This window comes from Oppia nitens, unplaced genomic scaffold, assembly GCF_028296485.1.
Source record: "Oppia nitens isolate AA-2021 unplaced genomic scaffold, nextdenovo-longstitch-racon4-pilon3 scaffold4_pilon_pilon_pilon, whole genome shotgun sequence".
Taxonomy (NCBI): domain Eukaryota; kingdom Metazoa; phylum Arthropoda; class Arachnida; order Sarcoptiformes; family Oppiidae; genus Oppia; species Oppia nitens.
Genome location: NW_026533232.1, coordinates 8,501,131 through 8,521,061, shown reverse-complemented (window position 1 = coordinate 8,521,061; position 19,931 = coordinate 8,501,131). Strand labels below are relative to the sequence as shown.

Below are 19,931 nucleotides of genomic sequence, written 5' to 3'. Positions count from 1 at the left end.
GAGTTTGTGGTTGTTTCGACTAAAATTCAATAAAACTTTTCGTTATATATTTTCAATATATATATCTATATGAGTGTTATTTGCTATTATAGTCAGGATCCTAACCTAAAAGATCTCTTTAATATATTAACATTATATACCAGTCCAATACAGCACACATAAACTATAATAAGTTATAATAACAATTGCTGGCACTCGTATATAATGATTAAATACAACAACAAAATATATATAAGCTATATTATATTAAATAAAAATAAAACTAATAAACATTTAAAATGGACAAAACATTTGAACCACATTTGTGTTTTATTATTATTATTGTAAATATATTTTGTATTTTGTTGGTCACTCACACTATCAAACAATTTGCTATATATTTATATGTGTACTGAAAGTTAAAAAAAACAAAATAATAAAGTAAAATGAAAGCACAAAAACACATATTAATAATGCCTTATATATTCAAATTTAAGCCTAAATTTTTTACCATTAATTATAATCACTACAATATATATGCAATCATATATTTTTTTATTACTCCCTATGCTTAACATATTTAACATTTTGATTTCGCTATCATTTACAGACACTATTTTTAATTACATGAATACATATTAATTCAAATTTTATTAAAGATATAAATAAATATTAAATACTTTATGATATCATATTATACACATTAGTAAAAAAGATAATCAGAGAAATTTAATATAAAATAAGTAGAAAAAAAACAATATAAGAAAACAATTTTCACATATCATATATATATATATATAATGTATTAATATATACATGGAAAAATTAGATGATATATATAAAAATACAAATATAAGTTGTTATAAATAAACTTAATATACATATAATTAAATGATGGAAAAAATTAAATATTTTTCTCTTTTAATAAGCATATGTAATATCTATGTATAATCGTCGGTAACAACAATAAAATTAACATCAAAAATAACACACAAAAAAAATAAAACAACTAAACATATATTGAGAAACACGGGTTCATAAACTTATGTTTCAGATAATTAGGTTTAGATTTGTAAGTTAAACCCTTCACAAAAAAAACTTAACGCTATATTTAACTTAAGCTTTTAAATTTAGAGCCATTTTATTTATAACTACACTGTATTTTATTTTCTATAACATTTATATAACATTTAGTTAAATAAAATATATAAATAATTGTTAAGTAAGTTAAGGTTTGGTTAAAATTTTCAATATAAATAATAATAATATTAAAAATATCATATTATAAAATTATTAAAGTTAGAGCACTGTTACCACAATTAGATTGTTTTTTTGTTACTCTCTCTCTCTCTCTCTCTCTCTCTCTCTCTCTTATTGTTGTCTTTTTTATTTATTGTTATATATTCATAATATGATGGGAAACAACAAACAAACAAAACATATGATCTTATTGTTTAAGTGGTGGTCCTTTCATAAGTGCAATAATATATCTATCTTTAAAAAACAGTGTAAACTATATATATATATACTGTATTATATACTATTATACAGTATAAGCATTTGTTTTGTGTGAAAAATCTCAAATTGAAAATTGAGAGCAAAGATAATACACTATAATATTTATATATAACATTACAATCATTTATATATATAAGATATGGTCTAAAGACATGAGAGATATTTTATTATATAAACTACTATTATTTTTACAAACTTTAATCGTAATGATAGTGATAATACTCTGTTAGTATCATAGTATATGAGATATAAAAGAGGAGATAATTGTCAGATACTGTGTGGATGTGTATGTGTTATAATAAATTGTTGGCCAGAAAAACAACAACAAAAATCAGACACAACTCATGGCTTTTAAAAAAACTTAACTCTTAGATCTCAGTCATAGATAACTACTACTAATATTATTATTAGTAGTATTATAAAACATATAGTAAAAGGCAAAATTCAGTCAAATAGTAGACATTAGAGAGCGAAAAGTTTCGGACCCGTACCTGACCCGTACCTGATCTGATACCTAAAATCTCGGACTCGGACCTGACCTAACATAGGGTACAAATTTACCTGACCTGACCTGACCTGACTATGTAGGTCCGAAAATAATTTTATCAAAAAACAATTTTATTTATTCTATACCCGCAACAAATTTCTCTAAATTAACTTTAATTACTCGGGATTAACGATAACTGATAGTAGATCTAACTTAGATTCTAATAAAGTTAATATGTTATTATTTATTAGATCAAAACCATCATCTTTTGTAATATTTTATGTTTAATTTATACAAATATTTTATAAATAATAATTTAATAAATTTTGTGTTTGATTGTCATATTTTGTAATAATTGTCGTTTAAATAATGAATAAAAAATTTTCGGACCTGACCTGACCTGACCAAAAAATTTTGGTGTTCGGACCCGTACCTGACCTGACCTGAGCCCTAACTTTTACCTGACCTGACCTGACCTGAAAAATCAGGTCAGTTTTCAGTCTCTAGTAGACATACATACACACACACACACACACACACACACACACACACACACACACACACACACACACACACACTGTATACTTAAAATTATCTTAGAAATAGTAAGAGAGAGAAAATAGTGAAATATATTTTACTGATATACATATAATATGATTATTAACTCACGATTCGATGCAGACTTCCGTTTCAGTGGTATATCTCCTCAATTATAAATAACAAACAAACAATAGTTTTTATGCGTTTGATTTTTTTTTTTGAATAAAAACAATCAAAAAATAACTAACAAATAAAAAAATTGTTGTCTTAAATAGACATCACATATGCGAGAGATGTCTACTACTAAATAATAAATAAAATTTTAAGTTATTATGTCTTGTAGTTTAAGAGACAATCATCGATGCAATCATCGATTCATAGCTTGTTTAGCATAAAAAGTTTGTCTGTTTTTTGTCAAACAAACAATAAAATGTAGTTTTTTTTTAAAAAAAAAAGTTTTTGAATTCAAACTATTATTTAAATATATGGTTTAGTAATCACACAATCCTTAAGGTTAGCATTGATTAGCAATCAAAGCATTTATGAATTTTATATATAAATATTATTATTATTATTAGTTTAAAACTCATTCAATCAAAAGCTCTTTTTGATTGAATGAAAGGTAAAAAAGTTTTTTATACATAAAAACTTTATATTTAAAAATATTATTATTATTATTCACAATAACAAACAAAAATTGAATAAAAATTGAGTTCAAATATTATCTCTCAATAAGTTTGAAGCGTTAGATAAAATCGTAAACTAAGAAAAACTGAGTTTTTTAATATATATAAATTATTTACTAAATATTATAATAAATTTTTTTGTGTGCCCTTTTTTTAATTAAGTTTATAAAATATATATAACATAAAACTTTATATTTAATTTATTATTATTAAATGACATACACTACTAAAGCTATAGTATCATTAAAACTGTCTAAATATTTGCTAATAAATATATTTCATTATTATATGACACATAAGTTTTTTTTGTGTGTGAATATATTGATGAATAGTATAGAAGTTTATTAATATTATGATGATAATTATTATTATGATTTTATTATCAATTATTATTAATATTTATTATTATGATGGTTATTATAGTTAATTTAATTTAATAATATACATCAGACATATAATATTATTGTAATAAATATTATAAAAAATACATGAATGTGTATATAAATGTATATATTAATATTTTTTTGATACACAAATTGATAAATATCTAAGTGTTAACTAATTGTCACTTAGGGATTGGGACCCATAAAAATAAAATGTTAATTTATAATCTCTTTTTTATTTAAAAAAACGCACCGATGATTGGCATTAAAATAAAATATACATTTAGTGTTAATTTAATGAATTAAATTAAAACACATTTTTTGAATAATAACGATATATATATATATATTTTTAAAACTAAATATATTATCTATCGGTTTAAACACATATTCTTTATAAAGCGAAAAACTTGTTTGGCTTACAGTTTTCAGTCAAATTTCAAACACACATATAATAATTGTAAATGAAATGCAATGGTTTGAAAGCACACCAACCGTATGGTCTGTACGCTTGGGCTTCACTAACAAGACTGCCTGTAAAGCCAGTCACTGACTGCCAGTTCCCCTATAGCTGCCTATCCTCACACACACACACACACAGCCTCACCAACAGTGCTATCAAACCAACCTGTTCTCAAACATCAATAAACACAAATTACGTACTGATAGTTTTTTAAAAATGATCTAGATACATTTTTACATTAAAATTATTGCTAAATAATTAACTATAAATAAATAATTGGTTTAATTAATTATTACAAATCTTTTGTAATGATAGATTAAATTGTTGATATAGTGTATGTATATATTAATGCTAAAATTGACATTTTTTATTGTATACTAAAACTTATCTAATGTGTTGATAACGTTACGCAAAAATACAGACTATTTTTATAGAGACCACATTCCCCTTATAGACGATAGCTTATCTATCTATGATATACATTATATTGTATATACTGTACCTCAGAATTGCGTACAAATTTTAAATCAATACATATCCCAACACACATATAACTGGAGTAATATTATCAGTGAATATATACAGTTTAGTGAACTTTTTTTCTATGCAGTCCCTGTTGCTAATTGGATGCTGTGCTTAGCTCAGCACAGGTATTACACTGGTATCGTTAGGTGCTGGCTCTCCATACCATTACAATATGTATAGTTATAGATGTATACCCATTATATTAAAAGCATTGGGAAAAGATATAGCAAACAGTGGTTAGGAAGCGGAACGGATTGATTGTCTGAATCATCGAATAAATAGCCATAAGTATTGCATACAATCAGTACATATATTTTATTTATATATAAGTGGGGAACGGTAGGTGATAGTGATGGCCTTGAGCATTGATCATGCATAGTTGCATAAGACACACACATATATATATAAAGACAAACATAATTATCTAGCATATTATCATGCATATTACCTAAAACCTATTATACTACTACTACTACTGTGCCAATACAAATAACAATGTATTTATTCCGGGAAATGTAGTTTTTATTATTAGTAATCTTTATTTTATTGTTAACTTTATTTCAATTATTTGTTAAGATAATTAAATAAAGTAAATACTGCAGTAATTTCTTTTAATAACTTTTCACATGTAACTTATATTTTTTTATAAATAACAATAGAAAGATTAAATTTAATAATAGTAATGTAATTATTATTAGTATGAAAAACAATTTACATTTCATTATAATTTATTAATATATTTTAACTATATATAAAATTATTAAACATATTTAAATATCTGGGCTCTCATGGAAAGGTGGATATGGGATGGGATGGGAGAAAGAGCCAGTGATAAACCAGTGGTCGATTTATTGCGAGCATTAAAACCAAGATTTAAAAATAAAACATTTTTTTCTCATTTGATTTTTATTTGCGTAAACTGTTTGTTTGATATCTAAAAAATATGTTTGACTGTCATGCAAAACTTGAGTTTATGATATGATTTACTGTAAATAAACTGTTAATAAATTTCAATTTTATTTCAACCTTAAAGTACAGCAGTGGTTGCTCTCATAGATTAGTAAAAAGTAATTACTTTTGGACTCCAGCTCTCTCTCTCTCTTAACTCACATCACTCTCTCTCTTAACTCACATCACTCTCACTCTCTCTCTCTCTCTCTCTCTCTCTCTCTCTCTCTCTCTCTCTCTCTCTCTCTCTAAGGTAATGGTTGGCCAAAAAAATGTTGCAATCATAGCATGTTTCGTGTCTCTAATATAGAAATTTAAGTTGAAATTAATTCAAATTTATATTTCCTTTTTTTGCAATGTTGTTGTGCTCTTAAATATTATAACTAACGTATTATACAGTACTGTATATAAATAAATTTATAATATTATAAATGTGCGTTTGTCTCACACACACACACACAAACATTTAAGACAAAGAGGATGTTTGCGTTTAACTACATTTAATAACTATTTTTTATTATTATTTTAAAATAAAATAAAATTTATGCCGATTCACGACACTGTATGTGCTGGTATGTATTACTAGTTCATTACCAAATGTATATATATATATATATATACACCAAATATTATAATATTCATCATATCATACAATCATTTATTTAAATAAGTTCAACGAAGAAAAATCTCCATAATATACAGTATATTAAAATATATGAGAAATTATTACCCGATTGTCTGTTTTTAAGCAAATGTTTTTGTTTTTTGAAGCACTCATATGTTTGTTAGTCAAATGAATGAATGCATGCATTAGTTTAATTGGATTTTCCTCTCATTTTCTCCCTTTTCAACTCAACTCTCTCACCAAATCTATATGTCCTCTCAAGTATGGCATCAATAGATCATATATCCAGACATCCAACCCCTTACCCTCTCAGCACTTAACCATCACAGCACACAACAACTCCTATCTCTCATGAGTGTTGTTGAGCCCCTCTCATCATAACTCGGCAAAAACTACATGACTATATAATGTGCCATTCATTTAGTTTAACTAAAATAGCTATAGTTTTACATAAACTAGCAATAAATCCCTTTTACAAAAATATGCACACATGAAAATTATGTACTGTTTTGGGGTAATGAAAAAAAACTCATTTCAAATGCCTAAAACAGTTTCACTAATTGTCTATCTATGTGTGTGTGTGTGGGTCTCTCTATGGGAACCGGGAGGCAGAAATCAGGGACCAAACGATTAACAGATCAAAACACTAAGTCACTAGTTTGGAAGTCCCTAACTGTTTGTAAACCAGTGTTCGTGTCGATAAAGTAGGGCTGGATGTGACAGACAAACCAGGGATTCAAATAGACATTGCATTGCATTTGTGATATATGAGTGTATCCACTATATGTACTGTATGTATGTGTTATAACTTATAACTTATAAGCCATGACTTTGGAGTGTTTCAAGTGATCCGTGCAGTAGACTAGTGTTGAGACCGTAAAAAGACTTATTTCGCCAAAAAATTAACATTAACTTAGACTGTATTATAGTTAACAATAAATGCAATACTAGTAGTTGTATGTGTGTATAAAACCAAATGTGAAAAAATACATTAATTTTTGTTGAGAGAAAAACTTGTTGTGATATATATTTGGTGTAACAGTTTATGAATAGACAGAATGAAAGAGAGAGAGTGAAAGTTAACTAAAATAAGTATTAAAAAAAATTTATGGCATTTATTGAGAGCCACTCACTATATATATATGTTTTTCTCAATTTTTATATATACAGAGAATGTCATAGAAGTTATAGAGTTTCTGAATAAATAAAAGCAAAGAGAAGTCAATAAAAGAAACACTTTTCATGTCAACCATTATATCAATAGAGAGTCACAAATAAATAAGAGAGAAAAGAAAGACTGAATTAAGAAAATATAACATAAAAAGCAATAATAATAATAATAATACTATAGTAACATAAAATAACTGTATTTTGTATTATTATTTTTCATTTTATTTTATATTTCAACTAAATAATAAGTTATAGATTTAAATAATATAAGGCAAAGATATATTAATGCATATAACTGTCTATATGTATGACTGTCTATAAGTATGCATCATTACACTTAAATGGCATATTTCAATCTCTCTCTCTCTCTCTCTCTCTCTCTCTCTCTCTCTCTCTCTCTCTCTCTCTCTCTCTCTCTCTCTCTCTATTCAATGAAATTTATATATATAAAAAAATGGTGAAACTATTGGACATTACATAACATTAGAAATACTAATATATTTTAAGTGACTTACAAAATATTCAAATATTATTGCATTTTTGCATAAAGTTCAATGCTTTTTTATTCACCAATTATTTATGTATTATTATTATTATCAGTAAGCTTTTAGTTTAAATAGCTAAAAAAAAAATTTTTTGAATTTAAATCCCTTTTTTCCATTTTTACTGCTTTTTATAATTTTGTTGTTTTATAAAATTGATCAAACTTTATAAAATAATAAATATAAAATATATACTGCATTTTGAAAATACATAAAATAAAACTAATATAAAAGTTTTTAGCAAATTATTCACGAATAATATGATTGTTTATATAACATTAAATATATAACAAATATCACGGTATCATCCAATCAGGGCATACAAGTAACAGCTTTTACGGTTAAAAAATCTTTACTGAATTTATAATAAAAAACAACAAAATAATTAAACACTCTATGAGTTAAACACTATATATATAAATTATATCGAAAAAAATATTGCAAAACTAATCCATTTTTACATTAATGATCAACAATATGCTGGTTAGAGGCTCTCTCTCTCTCTCTCTCTCTCTCTAATTTAATGCCCAAAAAACTTAAATTGTGGCAATTTTAGTATAAATATTATAGTTATAATTTATAATAATTTTGAACCAAAGCACATACACTTTATATAATTTATATATAAATACATGAGTTTTTTTGTTGCTTATATAGTCCTTTCCCCAAATGAGTATCAATATATAAATTTATATTTTATATACAGTATATATATATATATATATAACTGCTCAGCACTTTAATCATCAGAAAAGCACCAAAATATATAAAAAGTTTTAGTTTTCTACTTATTTATTAAAACATTTATTTTTTCATTTCGTTAAACTTTTTTAATGAGCACTAACTTTAACTTCTTTTTTTAGTGAACATACAGTACACACATATATAATGTGTGCATAATTTATATAATAATTTTTGCATTTATTATGAGTTAACTTTTTTCTAAGCTATTTTTTTCTTCATTAAAAAATTTATTTTTTTTTCACTGCAAATTAATTAACAGTTCAATAGTAAGTAATGTATTTAATGGCTGGCAGTTTGAAAGTGCAGTTTGTTTTGGGCACTAGAAAATTAAAGTGGAGACTTGTCTTAATGTTATGTCGCATATACAATATAAACACGGTTAGCATATATGATGTGTTTCAAAAAAAATTAAATAAAATAAAACAGTAGCACCTGCTCTATACCAACATCACTAAAACCTATCAGTCCATTGCTTATTAGGCAACTACTGTACACAGAAAAAACCCCAAATAAAAGCACAAACAATTAAACATTGAAATAGCAACCAACAAAAAAATAATAGCAAAAACAGCACAAATTTTTTTTATATTACACCGACAATGCATTCAATGAATTTCTTTACTAATTTTCTACTCTATTTTAACTATACTTTTCTGTTTTGTTTTGTTTTGTTAGTTAGTTGTGTATCACTTAAGCCTTAATTATTTTAGTATTTTGGCTAAAAATAAAAGACAACAACAAATAGTATACCTATAGTTTTAATAATAAACTAAATACATTGAATACTTAAACTACTAATATAAATGCAAACAAATGAGAGAGACATACACACAAAATCTAACTCTGCCTCCGATACCACCAGAAAAGCGGATATAAAATAAAGTAGTTTTTTATAAGTCTAGAAAAAACATACATTTAATGCATAGTTAACGCAAACTGCTGTATATACAGTATATTTATATAACTTTATATTGGTTTTTCTTCTAACTATATAGATATGTAATTAACTTTTATTTTGCTTATCCATCTATCTATCGCTCCCTATCCTCCCTGTTCACTTAGTCTATTGTGTTTTAATATACTACTAGTGGTATTCAATTGAATAGTTATATATACAGTATATATATATATATACCTCATCCCCAATTGAAACCCTATTTGTTGTCATTATGTTTTCTTGAGAGTTACGATCATTATATAAGAAACTCCGGTAATTGACATCAAATTTATATTATATTATTTATATAACTTTATATATACAGTATATATAGTAAACTATAATATATATACTATTAATTATATGTGGATTTGCAGCATTAAAATTTATTGCTTCAAATAGTTTAAGATAAAAATTTTTACTGTTATTACCAAAACAATTATATAATGCATACTTTCAATGATTATTTAGTAGTCTTTTCTTTTCTACTAAAAAGACAATAATAAGTAATAATTTGAAATTTATTAAGTATTTTGTTGTCTGCTATTGTTATACTCTATAGTATTAAATATATTAATCGTTAATAGTTGTTGTTATTGTTGCCTTTTTAAATGTAATTACACAATAAGATTAATATTAATGTAATAATCATAATAAATGTTTTATTAGGAAATAATAAAAAAGTTTTTTTGTTTTGTTTATTGTTTATTATTCATTATTAATGCACTTTTTAATTTGTCATTCAAATTCTTATAGTATTATTGTTTTTATTATTATTAGTAGTAGTAGTAGTACTCTAATACATTATTTTAAATTTTTTAAATAATAAATGTCTTTTACAGTAACGAATAATAATAATAATAATATTTTTCAGGAAAGACATGTATCGGTTTTATACCTGTAAACTATATAAAATCGATTTTTATTCAACAAATAATTGTAATAATTCAAAGGTGTGGGAAGTGGGAGGACAGGGAGTTCAATGAATTGGTCAAACCATTGGTTTACAACATTATAATAATAATCTTAACAAATTCATAGCTATAAAACTATAACATTTCTTTATAAGTTATAAATCAATCTTTTATTGTATTATTTTGCAAATATTTTGCATTCAAATCCTTATTTTGCATAAATAAAAAAAAAATAAATATTGTATAAAATTACGCCAAAACACTAAGTTTTTTTTGTCAAAAATTTTAACATCACTTTCAGGAAGTTTTTAAGTCAACAAACTTAACAATGAAATGCATTATAAATGTTATACATATATATGTATATAAATATATTGAAATATTTTTTGAACATTAAAAAGTAAAAAAATGTATATAAAAAAATATTAGTAATATTCAACAAAATGCAGTTTTCAAAAACAGTATTTTATTTCAACAGTGAATGAAAGATATAGATTGTAATCAACAATAGCTTACAATTTAAATAACTTTTCTGTCAAATTTGAAAAAAACTTATTATTTCACTTTTGTTAAAACAAATATTAAGTTAAAATTGATTTTTTTGACTTACGATTTTTGAAATATAATTTTTTTTCTGTAGGTTTTTCTCTTTCAATCATAAAACAGTAAAATTCACTTCAAAAAAGTCAAGTAATTTTTGCCACAATAATAATAATACAAAATTTTGTTATTTAATAATTATAATAAAAGCAACTTTTGATTTGAAATTTAATTCATTTGTGTATTTATATATTAGTTTAGTTTTTTTTTCTTATAAAGAGTTAGCGGCTTATTATAACTGACAGATTTAGATTACATAACACCAGGCAATTAATATTTACAACAATTTTTTATATTTTACTTTAGTATATATATATACAATAATAATCACTTATTTAATCACACACTCACTCACTCACTCATTTAATAAGGTCTTGACTTATGTTATGTTTGGGAAAATACAAGGGATTTTATGTCCACAAAAATCTTTATTTAAAATTAACTAAATTTTATTTTATTTTTTTTATGAATATTAGCTTTAGTATAAATTATTTTATTACTTAAAATATTAAATTATAATAATGCATATAAAATGTTTTAGTCATTGTTTGCATTGTTGTTGAACATTGATTGCTGTTTGATCTCAATTTAGTTAAATACACTAACATTAATACAGACACACACACACACATACTCACTCACTCTCTCTCTCTCACACACACACACACACACACACACACACACACACACACACACCAGCAAAATAGATAATGAAAAAATGTTAGCAAACATTATATTTATAAGTAGATTATTGTTATCAGGGCATCGAAATAAATATTATTATATAATTTATTATTTATATGCCATAAAAAACTGAGTCAAAAAAAATTAATCCGAAGATAAATGAATTTTCAATTGATTTTCTTGTCTCGATTGAGTGGGACTTACAATGAAATTTGTCACTCAATGATACATAGATATACTTTATATAGTTTAATATCCAAACTTAAATATATATATATAATTTATATGTTATATATAAATATATATACATTACTGTATAATATGCTGGTATACTGTACTCTATAGAAACAACACCGAAATGTATTGTTTGCCTATTCATAAATCATATCTCAACTGTTAAAACCTCTCAAACCATTTCGTGCGATAAGATTTTTTTTGTGCATAATTTTTTGAAAAAAAATTCAATTTTCTCGCTAATATTGGAGAAAACTAGTATAACAAATATTATATGATATATACATACAAATATAAAAAAATGATAAATCAATGCAATGACTTGACTATCACACACACAGGGAGAGAGAAAAATACCATTTTATTACAGATAAGAGTCTCCGGCAAATAGATTGCGAGTGTGTGTGTGTGTGTGTGTGTGTGTGTGTGTGTGTGTGTGTGTGTATGTATGTATGTATGTATGTGTGTGTGTGTGTGTGTGTGTGTGTCTATGTGTGTATGTATGTGTGTGTATGTGTGTGTGTCTCACCGTAATTGATAATATAATATATATAAATTTATTTATTTTGTTGTTGTTGTTGGTTAGTTGTATACAAGTGTATAGTATAATGACTGAAACAAAACAACAACAATATATTAGCAACAAAATAACGGGTGCTCTAAATAATTGAATAATAATAACAAATGATATCTTACATTGAATCCCAATAGCATACCGTATATAAAAAAGAGAGAAAAAATATTATATTTTTTTATAAAACAAAAATTAGCAAATATTATATAATATAATATATATATAATATTACTGTACATACATATACATAATAGTGAATTTATGTGAATGCAACCAAATATTCAATCATCAACAAAAAAATTATATATATATATAACATCCTATTGTTGCCTTTAAAAATAAATTTTATTATTTTTATATTGAATGTATGGGGCGTGCATTGAATATTGATTTGTCAATTACAGCCTAAAATCATACAAACACAATATGCCTAACTATAAGGATAAAAAAATATTTACAGTCATTGGTAATATTTACGTCGATATAAAAAAAATTTTATATTTAAAAATGATTTCAGTTATGTTATGTTTTTGTTTGTTATATTTTTATAATGCAATTTGTATCAGATTTATATATATATATATAAATTTTATTAAATTGTATACATATTATATATGGTAGTTATAGTTTGTTTTTCGTTTTTATTTTCAATGCATTTAAAAAAAAATCTTTGTTTTTTGTGTGTATACTATCATTATATTTGTATTATTATTTTTTAATATTTTTTTGTAAGTTTCAAAAACATCTTGCGTTTTTTGACATATATTTAATGATTGATATTATTTTTAAGATATTAAATTTTTGTGTTTCTTTTTAAAAAAATTAAACTATAATTAATTTTTAAAGAGAGAGAGAGAGAGAGAGAGAGAGAGAATAGGTGTATAAAACAAACACACATATGTTTCAATTTATTTTAATGTTTATTGTTGTAGGATTTTATTAGGATTTACTGTATATATCAACAAAAAACAACAACAAAAATATTTTATATGTAGATAAATGTGTAAAATGCAAATCAAGATATTTAAATACAGTTACAATACAATGATATACTACTAGTAATACGTACAGACAATACTACTAATGCTAGAAAATTAATTGATTTTGAAAACTCAATCCCAGTGCCGGCAGGTTTATTATCAACAAAATAATAATACAATATACACAGTACTGTATATTACAGAGAAAATTGAGAGATTAGCGATCAAAATGATATTATATTCACACTTTTGTGATTATATTAAATGTGAAAATCATATAATGCTTAATATGAAATCTAAAGATTAGTAAAATTAAATAATATATATTTATATGAGTATTATATTGAATATATGAGAAAAACGTAAGTCAATTATGATTGAAAAGGATTGGACATAAAGTTGTAGGAAAAAATGGCATACAATATGTTTAAGGTCTGTGCCTAAAAGCACTGGCATTTTTGTAGATAGGCTTTACCAATAAAAATAGCAAACTAAAGGATAAAGTTATTATGCCTTATATGTAGCTCATGTGTGTGCGTTTAGTGTACAGTATTACATAAGCTAGTGATCAAATAAAAAGTATAGTTAAGGCTAAATGTGTGAATGAATGCAAAAATGTCTAAATTAAGTTATAATTGAAGCACAAAATTGTGTGTATATATGTGTACTGTAGTATAGCATGCAATACACTGGCACTGGTAGGCAATGGAAAGGACTGTTTTCTGATTATACAGAATAGTGTTTAAATATACAGTAAATGTGCCATTGATTAGGAATTCACTGTCAAATTTTGTTGAAAATGTTTGTGTGTTTAACTCTGAAATGAAATCCCTATCAATGCTAACACTGTATTCAATGTCGAGGCAATGGTAGGCAATGGTAGCCAATGGTAGCCAAATGTCGGAATTAGTTTATTAACTAAACAATTGATAGTTAATTCAGAAACATAAGGTTGTTAACCATTGAAACTATATTAATGAGAAAAGGGTTTATAACAACATATAGTTTCTAATATTATATATAAATTTATATATAAGTTAATGTCATTGTAGTCGATATACTGTTTAACACACAAATATTATATACATATACTACTGTATAAATTAATGGCACTGTATATGATATAAAACAAAAATAATTTTAGTTATTTTATATAAATTGGTTTATCAATATATTTATATACTTCTATGTGATATATAAAATAATAAAAATAATAAAATACGACAAAAATAAGATTTTGATTATTAATAGCCATCTCTTTTATCAGTGACTGACTCTATTTATCTGTCAGTCTATATATATATAACTAAAATATATTAAGTTAATTGAAGTCCAGTTAAGTTGTGACACTATTTTGTTGTTGTTGTTGGTATTATTGTCAGATATATATCGTATATAATCCTGTTTTCAAATCACTTAATAAAAACTCTTATATAATATATTTATAATACAACTCCTAATATAAATAAATTCTTTTTTAGCTATACTTTAGTTATTTATTTATTTTAGAAAAAAATATTTTAGTTATTCAAACAATTTTATTTACTTATTTTTTTCTGATGAAAAATTATTTATTAAACAAAATTTGATATATTTAAAGGTATTGCTAATGTATGTGTTGAGTAATGCAGTCATGAATTTTGAGAGCATATATATATATATAACTTTTATACACACAAACAACTTTCTAATGATTTTTGCATTTTATAAAAAAAATTTATATATATATATTTTATAATTTTTTTGGCAATTTTCATATAAATGTATGCTTTTCCAAGTATTATTGGCTGCAAAAATGGAAAAATAGTGTTATGTTTAATAAAAATATATAAAAATTTTTAGCTTAAACGAAAAATTTAATAAACATTTGCCGTTATGTTATGTTTGCAAAATGCAATTTTAAAATGCATAATATAAAACTGATGTTTTAGTTTTTAGTTTATATATATATAAATATTGAAATTGAAAACTACAAATTAGATATGAAAACTATATTTCAAAATTTTTTATATTATTTTTGTATTTATGTCTCTTAAATTAGCTAGCTGATTGACTTATATGCCAAATTTATAATGCAAACAAAAATATTTTAGATAAAAAACTAAAATAATTATTAATAAAAAAAGTTTAATCATTAAATATTGTATATAAAAGTAATATATTATATAAAACTTAATACAATTTTATTGATCTTTTTTGGAAATTTATTTTCCGTTTATATTATATTTTTTTCTCTCTATATCTGTGATCACGAGAGCATCACTTCTTTAAATAGTTCACTCAGCCATCCATCCATCCAACCATCCCTTACATCCCATTCCCACACCAACACACATATCAGTGCTTTATGCTCTGTCTGTCTCAATCTATGTCTAACTTCTATGATTTTAGATATCATATATATTTCATTGTTGCCTTTTTTGGTGATAAATTGTATAGTTTTCCAAAATTATTGTTCAATTCATAATTTCAATGACTTTTTTTGCGATACAATATTTCAAAACAATTTTTTGCTTCCGAGAAGAGAAATGTGAGAAAAAAAACTTTTTTTCCAAAAAATAATAATAAAATAATATTTCAGTTTCTCTTTTCTCTTATTTCAGTCACCAAAAATAATTTTTGTACTAAATATGATATAATAATAACAAAATAAGCGTATAATAAAGTTTTTAAAAGTGTAAAAATATGGAGCAATTGGTGATAACAACTTTAATTCCTTTAAACATTAATATATATAACAAAATTATACCCAATTTTTTGGGTTTTAAAAATTGTTATAAAAATAATGTGGAAATCAAACAATAAAAAATTGCTAATAATTGTCTGCAGTTTTTCTGTAGAAGATTCAATTTAATACATGAAATACGATATAATAGTACTTTTGAAATTACAAATATATATATAATATTAATAATATTATTTTTCATATAATACGACTGTATATCATAACAGTTAAATTTAATTAATAAAGGAAACATTTTAACTTTAGTTTAATCAAATTTTAGTATTACTTTTCACTATTCAAACATTTAATATTATATCATATTCAATATATAGCTTAAATTTGATATTATATTTTTTATTATATTTATTTTTATATATATTACAGTATATAAATATATAAATTTTATCATATTGAAAATATAAGTAACATACATGTATATAACCCACATTTTATATTTGTTTAACATATTGAGTATAAAATTTATACAATAAATAAATAATTTATTTTTGAGTAACTTTATCGTCTATAAAATAAATTTATTGTCAATATAAACACTCAATTATTATATTTAGATATTCAGTATATTAATATATCATATTATTTGTTATTTTATATATAGTATTAAAATTATCAATTAATATATCTTAATAAAGTATAAAATATCAATATATACAGACAATATATAAATGTATTGAATTTTGTTATTGATATAAACACATTTAGTTATTTTCAATATCAATAGATAAATATTTTTAATAACAATATATAATAAATTTCATATACTTTATTGTGAATTTACAATTTGTGAATAATACAAATCAATTGACAATAAAAGAAATATATATACATATATTATAGTATCCTAATAACTTTAATATAATAGTTTTGTCTGTTTGTTTGTTTGTTTGTTTGTTTGTTTGTTTGTTTGTATGTGTGCACACTTCCTCAACAACCATTTTTTAATTCAAAGCTAAAAATATATTGTTATATTTTCAATTTTAATTTAAAGCAATATTATTTCTATGGGAAATTTTAAATGATTATTGAGCTCAGGTAGGTTTTAGGGACAGGTAGGCTGGTGTCGTGTAATTACACTTTGCTATATTATATGAGTTACAGGGCACCGGGAGGTAAGCTACCTGTGCTAAATTTTTGCAAAATTTTCTCAAATGCAAAAATTTTCAATTTTAATTTAAAGTAATGTTATTTCTATGGGAAATTTTAAATTTTTGTTGAGCTCAGGTAGGTTTTAGGGACAGGTAGGCTGGTGTGTCGTGTAATTACACTTTGCTATATTGTGTGAGTTTATGGCACATGTTAGCTACATGTGTTAAATTTCAGTAAATTTTTTTCAAATGCAAATTTTTTTTCGCAAAAATTAAATTTTCAATTTTTATTAAAATTATTTAAATATATATAAAAACTAAAATTTCTAAAAAGTTTAGTCGAATTAATGTGTATTGGTTCAGTAGTTTTGTTACATTAGTTTATGTAGTAGTTGTATAAACAAATTAAGTCTCATTCAAATTACTTATAGTAAATATTTTTAAATTATTAAAAGAATTGCACGGCTATACATGTTGCTCGGGACAAACTAGTTATATATATAGACTTATCATTATTGTGAAAAGGAAAATAAATTTATTTTTATTAAACTTTTAAAAGTAAGTTTAAAAAACATATAAAATATATAAACTTATATTAGCATAAAATACGAATAGATTCACAAATTTATTTTTTATTAAATATATTTAAAAAACATTTGTCAGATGTTTGGTGAAGTAATTTTCTAGTCATTTGTATTCAACTCCAACTAAAAATTAGCTAATAATATAATTTTGTATAAATATATTTTTCATTAAAAAAATTTTATCCCCAAAATTATTATTATTATATAATTTTCTTGTCCTTCGAGAGTCTCTCTCTCTCCAAAAAAAGCATCTGTTTTTGCCTCTCCTATCAAATATAAAAATTTTTATATATTAAATAATATACATATAAAGCTTATATAATACTATATATAAAGCCTTTTTACCGGAGGATTATTGACGCTCTAAGCTATGGATAGATGGGTACATACAATATGATAGAGAGAGAGAGAGAGAGAGAGAGAGAGAGAGAGAGAGAGAGAGAGAGAGAGAGAGAGAGAGAGAAGAGAGAGAGAGAGAGAGAGAGAGAGAGAGAGAGAGAGAGAGAGAGAGAGAGAGAGAGAGAGATGGTAGATGGAGGACTCTGATATCTACTAATAGTCTCTCTCTCTTTCTCTCTCTCTCTCTCTCTCTCTCTCTCTCTCTCTCTCTCTTTAATTATTTATGAACATTTTGTTAATCATTAATCTTTTCAATGGCTTATATATAGATGAGATGTATATATACATTGAATAAATATCTAATATTATACGAATATATTTATTTTAAAAAAATATTTTTGTGGATCAATACAACCAACCAATTGTTTTTTGTGATGATTGAAGTGCTCAGGGAGGAGGACGCGGAAAATGGTTTATGATATTAGATTAAAGCTATTAAAAAATGCTTTATTGATTGTATTTTGCATATTGTTTTTAAAATATATATTAATATATATGACTCTTCTCTATCTATTTCTACCCTCTTTTTCACCCAACCCTTCAAATCCCTGTTTGCAGTTATGAATCAATAAAATTTGATTTTTTATGGTCTGCTATATTATACTGAAAATTGTTTGAAGCATTTTGAATTAACCCATCAATTGCCAGGAAATCAATGGCACTGTATATATATTTGGCACTTAAATGATAATAATATGTTTTTAAACTATAATGCGATTAGTTGTGTCTCTATATATTTATATAGATCTGTAAATTGTTTTTTAGTTTTTATTGAGTTTTAATAAAATATGTAAAAACTAAACAAAAAAACTATGAAAGAGAGATAGGAGTCATCGCTAAAAATTTACATTTAAAAATTTTTATTTTTCTATTTAGTTATGTTTTTCATAGTTATTAGTCAGTTAGTTAGTTAAGTATCACTTGGAGGCCATAATAAATAGAGTACAAGATTTTTTTGTCGGATATATAAAATTAAATTTATTATCCCTGTTATTGAACTATCATTGAACCCATGAAAAAAAGTCGAGTGCACCGGTAGATTCATAGGAGAGAGGGACAGACCTTTTACGTATTATAACAACAACTACACACAGTTTATAAAACACCTTTTAGTATTGAAAAACAGTTTATACAATGTGTGTACTGTATGTTAGGTTATGGGGAGAGAGAGGTAACACCAGTCTCTAAATATACTGTACGTACTTATGTATGGACTCTCCATATATGATAACACTGTTAATACCAATAGTATATTGCATTTGTTGTAAAGCAATATAAAAAAATACTCTATTAATGATTAATTAATAATAGACTAATACAAGAAACAGTGCAGTGTTTCAATTTATCTCAACTAATATATTATATATAAGTCTCGATTGAGTTCATTAATTCATTGCTATGAAAGAGAGAGAGAGAGAGAGAGAGAGAGAGAGAGAGAGAGAGAGAGAGAGAGAGAGAGACTTAATAAGTTAGTATACAAAGCATAGCTCATAAAAGTTTTTAATATAGAGAAAAGTTTATAATTACTGTCATATTTTAGGCAGTGTTTATGATTGCATATAATTTTCATGTTAGTGTAGGTCT

General features: G+C 24.1%; 2 protein-coding genes across 3 annotated transcripts in view; both read right to left on the bottom strand.

Moving 5' to 3' along the window:
* The window catches only part of LOC128959423 (adhesion G protein-coupled receptor L3-like), a 47,741-nt gene extending 44,984 nt beyond the window's left edge, over positions 1-2,757 (bottom strand). For both annotated transcript variants that reach the window (XM_054305367.1, XM_054305368.1), the window contains exon 1: positions 2,654-2,757. The gene's annotated coding sequence lies outside the window, so the exon portion shown is untranslated. The remainder of the gene's footprint in view (positions 1-2,653) is intronic.
* LOC128959428 (myb-related protein B-like) overlaps positions 1-19,931 on the bottom strand; it is a 395,191-nt gene that overhangs the window by 105,496 nt on the left and 269,764 nt on the right. The gene's annotated exons all lie outside the window — the stretch shown is intronic.